Source organism: Tamandua tetradactyla, chromosome 6, assembly GCF_023851605.1.
Source record: "Tamandua tetradactyla isolate mTamTet1 chromosome 6, mTamTet1.pri, whole genome shotgun sequence".
NCBI lineage: Eukaryota > Metazoa > Chordata > Mammalia > Pilosa > Myrmecophagidae > Tamandua > Tamandua tetradactyla.
The window spans coordinates 5,650,320-5,667,032 of NC_135332.1; the positions used below are offsets into that span (position 1 = coordinate 5,650,320).

The 16,713-nt window shown below is 38.3% G+C and overlaps 1 protein-coding gene and 1 pseudogene across 1 annotated transcript in view; both read left to right on the top strand.

Annotated features, from left to right (window-relative positions):
• MILR1 (mast cell immunoglobulin like receptor 1) overlaps window positions 1–7,054 on the top strand; it is a 27,266-nt gene extending 20,212 nt beyond the window's left edge. Inside the window, exon 9 of the mRNA XM_077163586.1 lies at window positions 6,565–7,054. The gene's annotated coding sequence lies outside the window, so the exon portion shown is untranslated. The remainder of the gene's footprint in view (window positions 1–6,564) is intronic.
• On the top strand, window positions 6,610–16,429 carry LOC143686549 (ribonucleoside-diphosphate reductase subunit M2 pseudogene; annotated as a pseudogene).
• The last annotated feature ends 284 nt before the right edge of the window (window positions 16,430–16,713 follow it).

Here is a 16,713-nt window from a genome sequence, read left to right on the forward strand (position 1 = left end):
TGGCATTAAGTACGTTCACAGTTGTGCAACCATCACCAATAACTGGTTGTGGTATTTTTCATTACCCCAATCGTAAACCCCCCACCTATTAAGTAATCCTTCCCCATTGTCCCCTCTCCTCAGGCCCCAGGCCCTAGCAACCACCGATCTACCTTCTGTCTCTATGTATTTGTCTATTTTATTTCATATAAATGAAATCATACAGTATGTGACCCACATCATTTTATTTTAAAGAATGGTTATTAAGCCACTGTGCCCTCCATAAGTAGCTCCTGGAGGCATCACACTGACCACCTCTCAGATTCCCCTGACCCCATGTCCACTGAGGGTTCAAAAGTAAAAGCAAGGACAGTGCAACAGTGGCTCAGTGGCATAATTCCCACCTGCCATGCCGGAGACCTGGGTTCGATTCCTGGTGCCTACCCGTGCAAAAAATAAAACAATAAAAAGTAAAAGCAAAATCTCATGTCTAGATTCTAAAAAGAAAACAGGGGCCTCTGAAAATGTGTTTGAAGAAAACAGGGCCTGCAGCAACCAAAAGAGGAAGGCAAGATTACTCAGCAAGAACATGTATTATCCATTGCCATTTTAATTTGTGCCCAGGTTTTGTAAGGCTGCAAAAGCATTCCTATTGATTTTTGTGGTTTTTCTCAGTCTTCAAGGTTTAGCTAATGCCAAAGGTTTGTATTTATGGTCTGCATTTCCCATTAGCATTCTGTGGAGAGAACTGCCCGGAGTTGAGCTGGGGGAAGGGAAAGCAATCAAATGATTTCCACTTTGAATCTCACATGGGATTTTTTTGTGAGGTCCAATAAAAGTCAAGAGGTATTGCTAGGATTCCAGAGAAATCTTTATCAACTCAATCAGGATATTTTAGATCTGTTCTTGAGATTCACAACAATGAACCGTTGATTAGAAAAATCATAGATATCATTTATTAAACACCACTCTGTGGAAACATGCAAGATTGATATTTATTTGCTTTTTTCTGGTAAGGAAATTTAGGCTCAGACATGGGTCACATAATTGTATAAGATTACCCACAGCTTGGTAAACAGAGGAACTGAAAATTAAATCCCATTAAAGAATAGTGTGAGTACTGGCCACAGGAAGTTCAGGGTGGGAAAGGATACTGCACACGCATACAGGTCCAGATCAAGGTTAGGATTTTGTTGCTATGAAGTAGCATTTAGTAAGCATAATTTCTCCTTTGCTCTCTGGATATTTTAATTTGGGGGATGTATTAGTTTAGTCATTGTTGCTGGAATGCAATATACCATAAATGGAACAGCTTTTAAAAAGGGAATTTGTTAAGTTACAAGTTTACAGTTCTAAGGTCATAAAAATGTCCAAACAAAGGCATCGAGAGAAAGGTACCTTGACTCAAAAAAGGCCAATGTCTGTCACATGGGCAGGGATGTGGCTGCCATCTACTGGTCCTTCTTCCAGATTCCATTGCTTCCAGCTTCTGATGCCAGTGGTTTCCTCTCTAAGCACCTGTGGGCCTTCACTTAGCTCCTCCGCAACACAACTCTGGGTTCTGGCTTGTTTAGCATCTCATGGGAAGGCACATGGCAATGTCTGCTGGGCTCTGTATCTCCAAACGTCTGTGTCTAAGCGTCTGCTCTCTCTGTAGGCACCCTAAACATCTCCAAATGTCTGTGTCTCTGTCAGCTCTGAACTTTCTCCAAAATGTTTCCTCTTTTAAAGGAGTCTAGTAAGCTAATCAAGACTCACCTTGAATGGGTGGAGTCACGTCGCCATCTAATCAAAAGGCCACCCCCCAAATTGGGTGTGTCATATCTCTATGGAAACAACCCAATCAAAGTTTCCACCTCACAATTTTGAATCAGGATTAAAAGAAACATGGCTACCCCCTTGAGGTAGTTAGGTTCAGGTGTCAACTTGGCCAGGTGATGGTGTTCTGTATTGGACTTGGATCATCAGCATGTGAATTTCGTCTATGGCTGATTACACCTGCAGTTGGCTAAGGGGAGTGCCTTCCGCAGTGAGTGATGTTTAATCTAATTAGCTGGAGACTTAAAAGAGAGTGGTCAGAAGACAGCTCAGCACAGCACAGCCCAAGCCATTCAGCATTCCTCATCTCAGCTCTCGCAGGTCAGCCTAGACATTTGGAGATGCAGAAAGGAATTACCCTGGGAAAAGCCGTAGGAACCTAAAAGCCTGGAGAAGAGGCCAGCAGACAGCGCCATGTGCCTTCCCATGGAACAGAGAACCTCAAATGAAAGCTAGCTGCCTTTCCTCTGAAGAAATATAAATTTTTAACTAAATAAATCCCTTTATTAAAAGCTGATCCATCTCTGATGGATTGCATTCTGGCAGCGTTAGCAAAATAAAACATATTTCTGTGGAAACAATCCAATCAAAGTTTCCACCCCACAATATTGAATCACGATTAAAAGAAACATGCCTACCCCCACAAAATTAAATCAGGAATAAGGATATGGCTTTTCTGAGGAACATAGACAGATTCAGACCAGCACAGTAGGAAAACACTATATCCCAGAGGTTAAGAGCTGAGGGTCGTGTACCTGGTAAGGATCTATTATCCAGACTTTATAAAGAATTCTTGCAGCTCAACAACAAAAATACCAACAACCCAACTAAAAAAAACTAAAAAAATTGAATGGCGTTTCTACAAAGAAGATATAAAAATGACCAAAAAGCACATGAAAAGATGCTCAACATCACTAGCTGTGCTAGTTTGAAGCTATCATGTACTCTTGAAAACCTGTTTTAATCCTGACCCAGTCTTGTGGGGACAGCCATTTCTTTTAATCCGGATTCAATATTGTAGGATGGAAACTTTTTATCTTGTTCACAGTACTTAAAAATTCACCACTCATAAATATTGACTCAGCGAGCCACAACCAAGACTTGATTTATCAACAAAAACCCTCAATATAGCAGCAAAAAAAAAAAGAGATTGATATAATTATTCCAGTTTTTTAAACTTAAAGAAAAGATACTCATTGCCCAATTAATAGGGTAACTCTTATACGGAAAGAAGGGCATTCAGGCACACTAAAGAAACCTGAGGCAAGTATAATCTGTATAAAATGAATCCGTTCTTTCTGGCATTTTAAAAAATTTGCAACGTTCTTTTTTTTTCTTTTTCTGTATTTTAAGACTACCTAATTCCGTTTATAGCCCTTGTCTGACAAGAGTAGCAAAACAGTATCAATAAATAGTCCTTATTTAATTTGTACATTTTTAAAATAATTTTTTATTTTACTTTTTAAATACCAAAAAACACCAAACAAACGCAAACATTCCTATTTTGATCATTCCATTCTACATATATAATCAGTAATTCATAATATCATCACATAGTTGCATATTCATCATCATGATCATTTCTTGGAACATTTGCATTTATTCAGAAAAAGAAATAAAATGAAAACAGAAAAAAAAAAATTATACATACCATAGCCCTTACCCCTCCCTTTCATTGATCACTAACATTTCAAACTAAATTTATTTTAACATTTGTTCTCCCTATTATTTATTTTTATTCCATATGTTTTACTCATCTATTGACAAGGTAGATAAAAGGAGCATCAGACACAAGGTTTTTACAATCACACAGTCACATTGTGAAAGCTATATCATTATACAATCATCATCAAGAAACATGGCTACTGGAACACAGCTTTACATTTTCAGGCAGTTCCCTCCAGCCTCTCCATTACATCTTGACTAACAAGGTGATATCTACTTAATGTATAAGACTAACCTCCAGGATAACCTCTCGACTCTGTTTGGAGTCTCTCAGCCATTGACACTTTGTCTCGTTTCACTCTTCCCCTTTTGGTCGAGAAGGTTTTCTCAATCCCTTGATGCTGAGTCTCAGCTCATTCCAGGATCTCTGCCCCACGTTGCCAGGAAGGTCCACACCCCTGGAAGTCATGTCCCACGTACAGAGGGGGAGGGTGGTGACTTTGCTTGTTGTATTGGCTGGAAAGAGAGGCCACATCTGAGCAGTAAAAGAGGTTCTCTTGGGGGTGACTCTTAGGCCTAATTTTAACTAGGCTTTGACCTATCCTTTGTGGGGTTAAGTTTCATATGAACAAACTCCAAGACTGGGGAATCAGCCTATAGCTTTCGTTGTCCACAGTGCTTGTGAGAATATCAAGAATTCAACTTGTGGAAGTTGAATTTTCCCCCGTTCTCACCATTCCCTGAAGGGAACTTTGCAAATACTTTTTTATTCACTGATCATATCCTTCTGGGATTCATCGGGGCATCACTCTGGACAAATCAACAAAATCTCATGTCCTACCCAAGGTTCCATGTATCATGGTGTTCAATTAAGCTGTCTACATAAGTTATCTTAGGAAAGGCACTAGACAAAATATAAATTTTGTACCAAAGAAACATTTTTTGCTTTAGTCTCACACAGAAGTTGAAATTTCAAAATATTAATTACCATCTATTTTCAGCATCCTGCAGTAATGACATTCCTTTGTTCTTCCTCATGCAAAAACATTTTTAAAATTTGTCAGTTTGTACATTATTTTGTTTAAAATGTCTGATGTCATCTGTTTTTAGTCCTGCAACTGTAAACATACATTTGAGTAAGAAATTAGACAAAATTTTCATGTCCAGTAACATAATAAAAGGCCTTTCATAATACAACTAGAAGCCCCCAATGCAAGTAGGAAAATATGTTCATTCCCCTAATGCTGCAGTATATACTAGCATTAGCTTTCTGTATTAGTTCATTAAACACTGCCCACATGCCATATACCAGAAATGGAAAGGCTTTTAAAAATGGAATTTATTAAGTTACAAGTTTACCATTCTAAGGCTATAAAAATGTCCAAACTAAGGCATCCTTAGTTTGAAACAGATACCTTGACTCAAGGAAGGCCAATGTCTGCAACATGATAAGACACATGGCTGGCCTCTGCTGGTCCTTGTCCTGATTCTGATTGCTTCCAGCTTTTGATGCCAGTGGTTTCCTCTCTACGAATCTGTGGGCCTCCACTTAGCACCTCCGGGACATAACTCTTGGTTCAAGCTTGTTAAGCATCTTATGAGGAGGCACATGGTGACATCTGCATCTCCAAAGGTCTGTGTCTAGGCACCTACACTCTCTCTGTTGGCACTCTAAACATCTCCAAATGTCTGCATGTTTGTTGACTCTAAAGCAACTGTTCTCCAAGCATCTGCATCTGAGGTTTCTCCAAAATATTTTCCCTTTTAAAGGACTCTAGTGAACTAATCAAGATCCACCTTGAATGGGTGGAGTCACATTTCCATCTAACCAAAAAGGTCACACCCACAATTGGGTGTGTCATATCTTCCCAGAAACCACAATATCGAATCAGGATTAGAAGAGCAAGGCTTTTCTGGTGTACATAATAATTTCAAATCAGTTTATCAGAACTGAGAAAACCATTGGAAACCAGAAATTGGGAGAGAAGGACAGCAGACATGGCCATGTGCCTTCCCATGGGATGGAGAAACCCAGACAGAGAAAATCGGCCTCTCTTCCAAGAAAGTATCCTCTTACTGGGTGCCTTAATTTGGACATTTTCATGGCTTTAGAACTGTATATTTGTAACCTAATGAATCCCCTTTGTAAACACCAATCCATTTCTGGTATATTGCAATCTGGCAGCATTAAACTGAAACGTTATCGGATTTCAATTTACTCATTTTGGTATTTATATCAATATGGATTCCTATTTTTTTCAATGAGTTATAATCATTACCATTATGATTTAGTTACTTTATTTTAAATTACAGAAGTTACTGGTTTACAGAAAAATCATGCAAAAAATATAGAGCTCTCATATACCTCCCACATACTTTGTATTAGTGTGGTAATTTTGTTACATTTAATGAAATAATATTATTATAATTAAACTATTAATTATAGTCCATAGTTTACGTTACAGTTCATTCTTTGTGCCATACAGTCTATGTTTTTTGTTGTTTTGTTTTGTTTTTTGTATGCTGTATGGTGGGGAGTCACATTTCATTCTTTTTCCATGTGACTATTCTGTTATTGCAGCACCATTTGTTGAATTTTTTTTTCGGGGGGGGGTGGAGTGCATGGTTCGGGAATTGAACCCAGGTCTTAACTCCCCATTCCCTACCCCACCCTTACCTTGTTCTTAAGAGTGTCTTAGCTATTCTCAGCCCTTTGCATTTCCATATAAATTTTAGAGTCAGCTTGTCATATTCTACAAAGAACATAACTGTTGAGATTTTGAATGATATTCCATGGAGTCTGTAGATCAATGCGGCAAGAATTTAATTGTTACAGTCTTGAGTTGTTTAAACCATAAACACGGGATATTTTGCCATTTGATTAGCTCTTCAATTTCCTCAATAATGGCTTATCATTTTCTACATAAACATCCTACATGTCTTTTGTTAAATTTATTCCTAGGTACTTAATAGTTTGATGCTATAAAATGTTGTATTTTTATTTCTTGTTGTTGATATATGAATATAATCTATTTTTATTGTTGACTTTGTGTCCAGTAACCTTGCTAAAATATCTCATTAATTTTAACAATTTATCTGTAGATTTTCTTACAATCTGGGGACCAGAAACCTACCGCTGCTACTGATATGGTTGTTGCCTCTGCCACGAATGCCTCATGTCCAGAAGCTGGAGTCCAGATTGTGGAATGTAGAGCTTTGCCCTGCAGACATTTCCTTGAAGTCACAACCTTCTTCTCCAGCTATTTTGCAAATTCCACTCATGTGCATCTAACTAGTGAAAGATATTCACTTCTGTAACCCTGGCTTCAAGGGAATCGTAAATTTTTAGGTGTCTGACTTCCCCAAAGGGAAGGTTTATGAGTTGGTATAAAGGAACAACTCACAATATATATCATACTAGCCAAAATATCTAATCAAGCGTGAGGGTGATATAAAGAAAATTTAAGAGAAAGATTGAGCCAAGTACCAGAAATTAAAGATGAAATTCGTGAAGACAGAAATTGAATACAGACGAAGCGTGAAGGATTCAAAGAGACATATGGGTAAACTTAAATAAGCCAGAGAAAGAAATGAGTATATAAGGATAAGGTTTGGAAACATTATAAATTTAGCATGATTTCAAAAGTTTGATATTGGTATATGAATAGACAATAGAACAATGGAACAGCATAGAAAGGCCAGATATAGATCTAAATGGTATAAAATTTAGTATGTGATATGTATGGCATTTCAAATCAGTGGAGAAAAGATGGATTATTCAATATATTATATTGAGAACCACATTTTAAATGTTGGACTCCCACTTCACTATTTAAAGCAAAATAAATCCCAATAGATCAAATATTAAAATACCTGAAAATGAAGACACATAGGGGCTAGGATAAAACAGGGGTAATTTTTAAATAATCTTAAAGTACAGAAGGCTTTCCTAGGTGTGGCTCACAAACCATAAGGCATAAAGGATTGTTAAGTCTGATTAGATGGAATATTTTAAAAATTAAATTTAAAAATTATAAACTAAGTCAAAGAAGAACTATTAGAAAATATTTTGGACCCATATCTCAGATAAAATACTAAGTTATATATAATATTTACTTGGTTTCTAAAAATCATTAAGAAAAGGGCCAACAATATAATAGGAAAATAAGGTATCTGAAGGATAACACCAGAGTATCACAAAAACCTTGCTGGGATGAGGGGTTACAAGTATGTGTGGTCTGACCACCTGCCCTAAAGCATTTGTCCTTCTGCTCCTATATGTCTGATCCTCCTAGGGTTGGTGGATTACAACCTAAGGAGACTGCCTTTCCTGAATGCTACTTCTTTCTAAGAACTTAAAGGTGAAACATAGCCAGAGGAATGATCAACAGTGGTTTTGTGATGCCTGGGAACTCGTTTCTTTCTTTTTCCTGAGCTACTCTGGAGTAATATAGATGAGGGCCTTACCCTTGATCCTTTCCCAAGACAAATGACCAAACACAGTAACTGATATTTCCAGCAGTATGTAAACCCAAAGTCAAAAAAACCAGATGCTTGAGGATTACAATTACATCAACAGAAAAAAAATAAACAAACTGGACAATATGTACCAGCTAAAGTGAAGTTATTGGAGGAGATAGATTAAAAGTTTTAAATAAGCATGATAAGTATATTAAAGGATAACTGGGTAGATTTTAGCATTAAAAACACAAAAAAAATCATTAAAAAGGAAATATTGGGGAAAGTTAAAATAAAGCATACAATAGTATAGAAAGTAGGATGGATATAGCTGAAGAATAAATAAACTGAGAAACACTCAAACAAAAAGAATTCAGAGAGTTCCGAAAAGAAAAAAAAGAACTCATACCTGGAGGTTGTATTGTAGAATATTGAATTAAAAAAAAAAAATCTGAACTCCACCAAAGTGAAAGAAAATCATCTACAAAGGAATAAGAATAAGACTGACATATATAAACTTCTCATCATCACCACTAGATGCAACAAGACTATAAGGTAATGGTTTAAAGTTTGAAGTAAAATAACTTTGACCCATAATTTTATATCCAGCTAAACTGCCATTCAGAAGTGAGGGCATAATAAAAATATTCTCAGGTATACAAAGCCTCAGAAATTATGATATACATAGCCATACTGAAAATACTTTTGGAAGATGTACTCAAATAATCAAAGAAACAAATCTAAGAGATAGTGCAAAAGACATGGAAAATAAGGGTGATCATCTATCTTGCTAATTTTATATTACTGGATGTTAAAAAAGGAGGATGAGTAAGAACCAAAGAAAAGAAAACAAATTCTATCCTATATCCACACATGATTCAGGTCTTTGGAGAGAAGACCAAAAGAATATGGAAGTATTCTAAAGTATTTGTCCTTTTGGAGGAATAAATACAAATTGATGAATTTAAGCAAATGATAGGGTAAATAAACGTGGGTCTTAAACTAAAGATAACCACCAAAAGAACAAGCATAGTATACTCAAGTTTTAAGCCAGGGAAGAAAATGTAATTTATCCAATAAAAGAAGGAAAGAAGGGAGATGGAGAAGTAATGAAGGTAGTTAAAAAGGGAAATATATGACAAAATGGCAGAATTAAATCTTAATCTATCAGTAATTGCAATAAATATAAATGGGTTAAACCTACTAATTTAAAGACAGATTCTCAGACTGGATCAAAATAACATGATCCAACAATATGCTGTCTATAAGAGACATACTTAGAACAACAACAAAATGTGGTACTCAAATACGAGTAAAAGAAAACTGGGGTAGCAATCTTAATATCTGACAAAATAGAAGTTAAGGCAAAATTGTCATAATGGAAAAAGAAAAATCATTGCTGGGAAAAGGAACAAAGCAAGACATATCCCTTCCAAATATATGTGAACCTCAAAATATACCAATTGACTGAACTGCAGGGAGAAAATAATTAACTACTGTAGTTGGAGATTTAAAAATATTCTACTTATGATCGGATAGATCAAGCAGACAAAGGAAAGATATAAAAGATCTGAACAATACAGTGAATAATCCTGAGCTATTGATTAGTTGGAACCCTAAACCCTAAAAATTTAACATGTTATTTTTGAGTACATACAGATAATTTACAAAATCAGATGACATATTAGACCATAAAGCAGCCTCAATAAACTTCAGGGGATCAATATCATATAGATTATGCTGTAATGTAATAACAGTAAAAAATATAACTAAAGGAGAGCTTTAAAATTTTCATGTATTTGGGAACCAAATAACATATAACTTATGAATTAACAGGCAATGATAAAAGAAACTAAGATATACTTATAACTGAACGATTATGAACTAAAGTGTAAAATGTGTCAGACATAGCTAAATACACACATAGGCTATTCCTATATAGTAGGAATTCAAAAGATGATAGAAAAAATAATTTTTACTATTATATATTTTAGGATCCTTGTCTGGCATCCAGCATCCTAAATTTTTGGAAGTAATAATTGTTTTGCAGATAAATTTTTTGACATTTGCACATATACCCCATCATATTCAACAATGATCTAATGCTAAAAAAAAAATGCATACTTTTACCAAACAGCAAATGGAATCAAGTATAGAAGAAAGTGGTAGAAAAAGTTAAGATGAAATCAGGATTGAGACTGCCACACAAAATACATGCGGTGTGATCCTCTATGTGACACAGGCAATGAATTTGGTACTGAGCTTTTCAACAGCCAATGCAAAGGCAGCAATGTATAACCTGGCACTCTTCTCTTTTCTATTTATTCTTTCCGTACATGATGTTATCTAGTCCTTGGCCTTAAATTCCATTTATTCGTCCAGAGATTAAAAAAATCGATCTCAGTTTTGATCTCTCCATGGAGTTCCAAAATTGTATATCCAACTGCTTACAGCCTTAATGGCCAAAATGATTCCCACTCCCCAAACCCAGCTCTCCGCAATTTCCCACATCGTAAAAAATGATATCACCAAAATACCAAGTTGCTTATATAGAAGACATCAACTCCTCTCGTCTCTCATTCCTCACATCTAAATCCATCAGCATGTCCTGCCAACTCAATCTCTAAATTGTCTTGAATATATCTGCTTCTCTCCATCTCCACCACCACCACTGAGGCTAACCCCTAACATTTGAGAGACAAGAGTATGAAATAGAGAACCACATATCATTTGTCTAAATATTCAGTTTTAAATAAACTAACAGATTGAAATAAAACATATTCAGTGCTCTTACCTTGAACAATATATTTTCATAATAACCTGAAAGGTCAGGTTGGGCTTTAGAGTCTTAGACTGCTCAGATTTCTCCACCAGAAAGTGGAAGATGGAAGAGCTGGCCCTCTGCCTGCCCTTTCTCTTTTCAGCCCAGCCTCTCTGTCCTGTACCCCAAAGCCTTGCACACACATTAGATGATAAACTCAGAGAAGAGGTCTTGGAATAGGTTTTGGAAGTGCACTTTGGATTGTTTGGCAAGAAATTTGGAATCCAAGTTACCTAAAATATGGTCTAGAAGAGGGCTGACACATGGGTTCCAGGCTTGTCTCCTTGGCACTTCAGACATCCCATGAGGACAGGGATAGCTAGAGAAGGGCCAGAATGGAATCCTCTAAAAGGCAGGGCCCAGGGCAGGGGCTCCTCTTGCCAGGCCTAGGAGCAGTATTGCTACCTCCCTTGCCTGACCCCATCACCTGGGCTATTGCCATAGTCTCTTAAAAGGTCTCCTTGCTTCCCTTCTATTTTTTTCTAATCCATTTTCCACAGTGATCTTTTTTTTTAGACTTTATTATTATTATTATTATTTATTTTTATTTTGCAGATTTGGTATTTTGCAGATATTGGTTTGCTAAATGCTGCCAGAATAAAAATATACCAGAAATGGAGCAGCATTTAAAAAGGGAACTTATTAAGTTACAAGTTTACAGTCTAAGGCCATAAAAACGTCCAAACTATGGCATCCAGGGAAAGTAACCTTGACTCAAGAAAGGCTGATGGATCCGGAACCCCTCTGCCAGCTGGGAAGGCACACGGCTGGCGTCTGCTGGTCCTCTGGCTTCTGTTTTCAAACAGCTTCCCTGGGGGCATTTCCTTTCTGCATCTCCAAACATCTCTCTCTGTGTCGGCTTCCAAGCAACTGCTGTTCTCCAAGCATCTGAGCTTCCTTCAAAATGTGTTCACTTTTAAAGGACTCCAGTAAACTAATCAAGACCTGGCTTGAATGGACACAGTCATTGTCCAACTAATCAAGAGGTTGCACCCACAACTGGTGTGTCACATCTCCATGGAAACAATCCAATCAAAGTTTCCAACCAAAATATTGAATCAGGATTAGAAAGACCAGGCTTTTCTGGGGCACATAACAATTTCAAACAATTTCTGGAGTGCAAACAATTTCAAACACAGTATGGTATTTTTTCTCATTCATGGGCATTTATTAAAAAGGAAAATGTCAAATATCCCCAAATTATTCATTGCCCATCCACTGACTGTGATATGCATTTTTTCAATTTTATTGTGATATAGTCACACACCACACAAAACATCTAAACTATAAAATCATTGGCTTACAGTATCATCACAGAGTTGTGCTTGCATCCCCATGATTAATTTTAGAACATTTTCATTATTCCAGAACTGAAATAAGAATAAAAAATAAACCCAAATCCTCCCACACCCTTTATTCCCTCTTATTGCTGACCCATAGTATTGGTGTAGTAAATTTGTTACTGTTGATGAAAGAATATTAAAATATTGCTGCTAACTCTAGTCCATATTTTGCAGTAGCTATGCTTTCCCTTATACCCCTTTATTTCTATTTTTTTTTACATTTGTAGTAGTTCACGCAAGAATTTATTTACATACATGACTTTAAACAATCACTTTCAATCAAATTCACCTACAATACGAAACGATTACTTATAATTCCAATAACAAGATACTACCACCTCTATCCATTTCCAAACAGTTAAGTTCAACCTTGTTAACAATTCTGTTCATATTAGGTAATCGCTCCCCCATCTCTAGCTTCTGTCTATCTTTAGGTACCCTACATTCTATATTTTAAGATTCTGAGTTTACATGTTCTAGTTAGCTCATATTGGTCATACAATATCTGTCCTTTTGTGTCCAGCTTATTTCACTCAATATTATGTCCTCAAGTTTCATACATGTTGTCACATGCTTCAGGACCTCATTCCTTCTTACTGCTGCATAACATCCATCGTTTGTGTATACCACATTTTGTTTATCCACGCATATGTTCATGGGCTCTTGGATTATTTCTACCTTTTGGCAATTGTGAACAATGTCGCTGTGAACACCAGTGTGCAAACATCTGTTTGTGTCCCTGATTTCATATCTTCTGGATAGATACCAAGTAGCAGAATTGCCGGGTCATATGGCAATGGTATTAGTCAGGATTCTCTAGAGAAAAAGAACCAACAGGAAGTATCTGTAAATATGAGATTTATAAAAGTGCCTCATGCAACCGTGGGGATGCATGAGTCCAAAATCCATAGGGCAGGCTGTGAGGCCCGATGAAAAGTCTCAATGAACTCCACAGGACAGGCTCACTGGCTGAAGAGTGAAAGTCCTCTCTTCTCCCTTGAAACCCTTACACTGAGTGGATCAAATCCAACTGATTGGATTCTCTCGTTTGTGGAAGATATACCCTTAGTTGATCTGGACGTAATTAGCCACAGATGCAATCAACTGAGTGATGATTTAATACCCCAGCCTTCTGGTTTATTAACCAGCCACGAAATATCCTTGCAGTAATGGTTAGGCCAGTGCTTGCTTGACCAGTCAACTGGGCACCATCATCTGGCCAACATGACTCCAGAACCTAACCATCATAGCATCAATATTTAGATTCCTGAGGAACAGCCAAAGTGTCTTCCACAATGACTGTACCATTTTATATTCCTACCAGCAGTGAATAAGTGTTCCTATTTCTCCACATCCTCTCCAATAATTGTGGTTTCCTGTTTGTTTAATAGCATTCGTTTAGGCATGAGATATATTTTATTGTGGTTTTGATTTGTATTTCCCTTACAGGTAATGAAGGTGAACAAATTTTAGCCATTTGTATTTCCTCTTTGGAAAAATCTCTCTTCAGATCTTTTGCCTAATTTTTAATTGGGTTGTTTGTCATTGAACTGTAGGATTTCTTTATATATACTGGATATCACACCTCATCAGATATATGGTTTCCAAATATTCTTCCCCATAGAGTTAGTTGCCTTTTTTGACAAAGTCCTTTGAAGCACAGATATGTTCAATCTTGAGGAGTTCCCATGTATCTAATTTTCTTTTCTTTCATTCTTGTGTTTTGGGTGTAAGGTCTAAGAAGCTACCTCCTATCACTGGGTCTTGAAGATGTTTCCCTACATTTTCTTCTAGGAGTTTTAATGGCTCTTTTATTTAGGTCTTTTATCCATTTCGAGTTAACTTTTGTATAGAGTATGAGGTAGGGGGTTGTCTTTCATTCCTTTGGACATGGATATCCAGTTCTCCCAGGCCTATTTACTGAAGAGACTATTCTGTCCCAGTTCAGTGGATTTGGGGGCCTTGTCAAAAATCAATTGGTTCTCGCCTGCCATGCCAGAGGCCCGGGTTCAATTCCCAGTGCCTGCTCGTGCAAAAAAATTAAAAAAAAAAAGATCAATTGACCATAGACCTGAGGGTCTATTTCTGAACTCTCAATTCAGTTCCATTGATCAATATATTTATCTTTATGCCAAACCATGCTGTTTTGGCCACATCCATTCTCCACAGTGATATTTTCAAAATAAGATTACGTCCCTTCCCTGCTTAAACCATCCCCTTCTGCCTCAGTGGCTTCTACATGTCTTAATATGGCCCCACGGCTCTAAGAGATATGACCCCTGACTGGTCCTTGGCTCACTCTACTCCAGCTCATCTGGCTCTTTCTGTGCCTTTTCCTTCCTCCCGGCCTTACCACTTGCTGTTCTCGCTGCCCTCAGTACCCACCCCAGACCTGCCCTCAGATGGCTCCTTTGGATCATTCAGTCTCAACTGAAATTCCCTTCCTCAGAGGTCTTGCTGAACATGTGTGTAAAGACGCAATTCCACGTCATACTGTTTATTTCCTCCCCAATACTGTCACTATCTGAATTATCTTGTTCATGAGTTTCCTGCTTCCTACCTGTCTCCACCTGCCCAACCCTTGAAGGACCCTGTCTGTTTTGTTAATTGCTACCTCCCCAGCACTTAGAGTCCAAAGGACCTAGGTGCTCAAAGTGTTTATGAATGAATAAATGAGATATAATAAAAGACCACTCATTCAAGAGAAGCACAACTATTCCTGGCATTTAAATCTGAGAGAAATTTCTCCCCTGCTTCCTCACACAAGGGCGTGGTATAACATAGCAAAGCATGTCTTCAAGAACATTTTTATGGCTAAATGAACAAGGAGTTTCATAATATCTTTCAATGAACATTGAGATAGCATAATACCTCAAAGAAATTTATTAGAAGCAATTGGGCGGAAAGAAGTTCTGTCAAAGCGATACAGTCCAGGCAGGCAGCTCTCTGACAAATTTAATAGTGGTTATTACCAGGGGTGACCATCAGAAGCCACCTGCACTTTTCAATTAATTAATTACTTTTAAATATGCTTGTCTGAGCCCCACTGCCAGACTAGGCCTGGGATAAGGGTTCAAATATATTTTTTAAAAGCTCCCTAGGTGATTCTGATGTATAATCACAGTGGAAATACCTCTCTTTTTCCTAGATTCTCACAGTCACACCATAAGGAAACATCCGGCTGGTGCCGCGCGCCCCGTGCGTGTCCCGCCCACCAGCCCCGGCCCGGCCCGAGCCCTGGGGGCTCCACCCGGCGGACCGGAGCGCATGCCCACCGCCCTCACCTGCACCCGCGATCTGGCGGGCAAGGCCGCCCCGGAAGACCTTCCAGGAGTCCGCCGAGCCTTGCAGGACCTGCCCCCCCCAGCGCGCAGGATGCACCACTCCCGAGGGAAATTCCCTCGGCTTTGTCACTTTTCCCATCCAACATAGGACGTCTGGCAGATGTGTAAGAAAGCTGAGGCTTCCTTTTGGACAGCTGAGGAGGTGGAGCTTGCCAAGGCCATTCAGCCCTGGGAAGCCCTGAAACCCGGAGAGAGAGGTTTTGTGTCACTTCTGGCTTTCTTTGCAGCACGTAGCGTGGCATAGTAAATGAAAACCTGATGGAGAGATTTAGCCAAGAAATTCAGATTACAGAAACCCTCTGGTTCTGTGGCTTCCAAATTGCCTTGGAAAACATGCCTCGTCCGAAATGTGTAGTCTCCTTATTGACGCTTAAGTAAAGATTCCAAAGAAATGGATTTTCGCTTCAGTGCAATTACAACAATGCCTGGCTTAAAGAAGAAGGCAGAATTGCGCCTTGCGTTGGATTGAGGACAAAGAAGCCACCTCTGGGGAATGCCTACCAGCGTCTGCAACAGTAGAAGCATCTTCTTTTCTGGCTCTTTCGCATCGCTCATCTGGCTCAAGAAATAAAAACTGATGCCTGGCCTCACATTTTCCGGTGAACTTACTAGCAGTGATGAGGGTTTACACTGTGGCTCTGCCTGCCTCGTGTTCAAACACTTGCTTCATCAACCTTCAGAACAGAGAGTATAAGAAAGAATTATCAATGCTGTAAGACCAGAACGTGAGTTCCTGACGGAGGCTTTTCCTGGGAAACTGAGTGGAATTAATTGCACTTACATGAAGCAGTGCATTGAATTCGTGGCAGACAGACTTATGCTGGAACCGGGTTTCAGCAAGATTTTCAGAGTAGAGAATCCGTTTGACTTTATGGAGAATATTTTGCTCAGAGGGAAGACCAACTTATTTGAGAAAAGAGTGGCCAAGTATCAGAGGATGGGAGTGATGTCAAATTCAACAGAAAGTTCTTTTACCTTGGATGCTGACTTCTGAATGAAGTGCAGATGTAATCTTATTGTGCTGATTTTTTTTTCCTTCTCAGAAACGTGGGAACCAGCTACACCACGAAGTACCCCAACTGGAATATTTGATGGCATCTTTGAAACTGTGTAGCTACCTCAAAACTAGTGCTGTTAATAATACTAGTGGAGTCATGTAGAGAGAGGATATTTAAGACAAAAGGTTAGTAGGATTTTTATGGAAGCTCTTGTCTGTGTTTGGTTTTTGCAAGCGGGTTGGCTGTAGGTGACTCTGCTATAGCCAAACCTGCAGCATTCTTGGCTT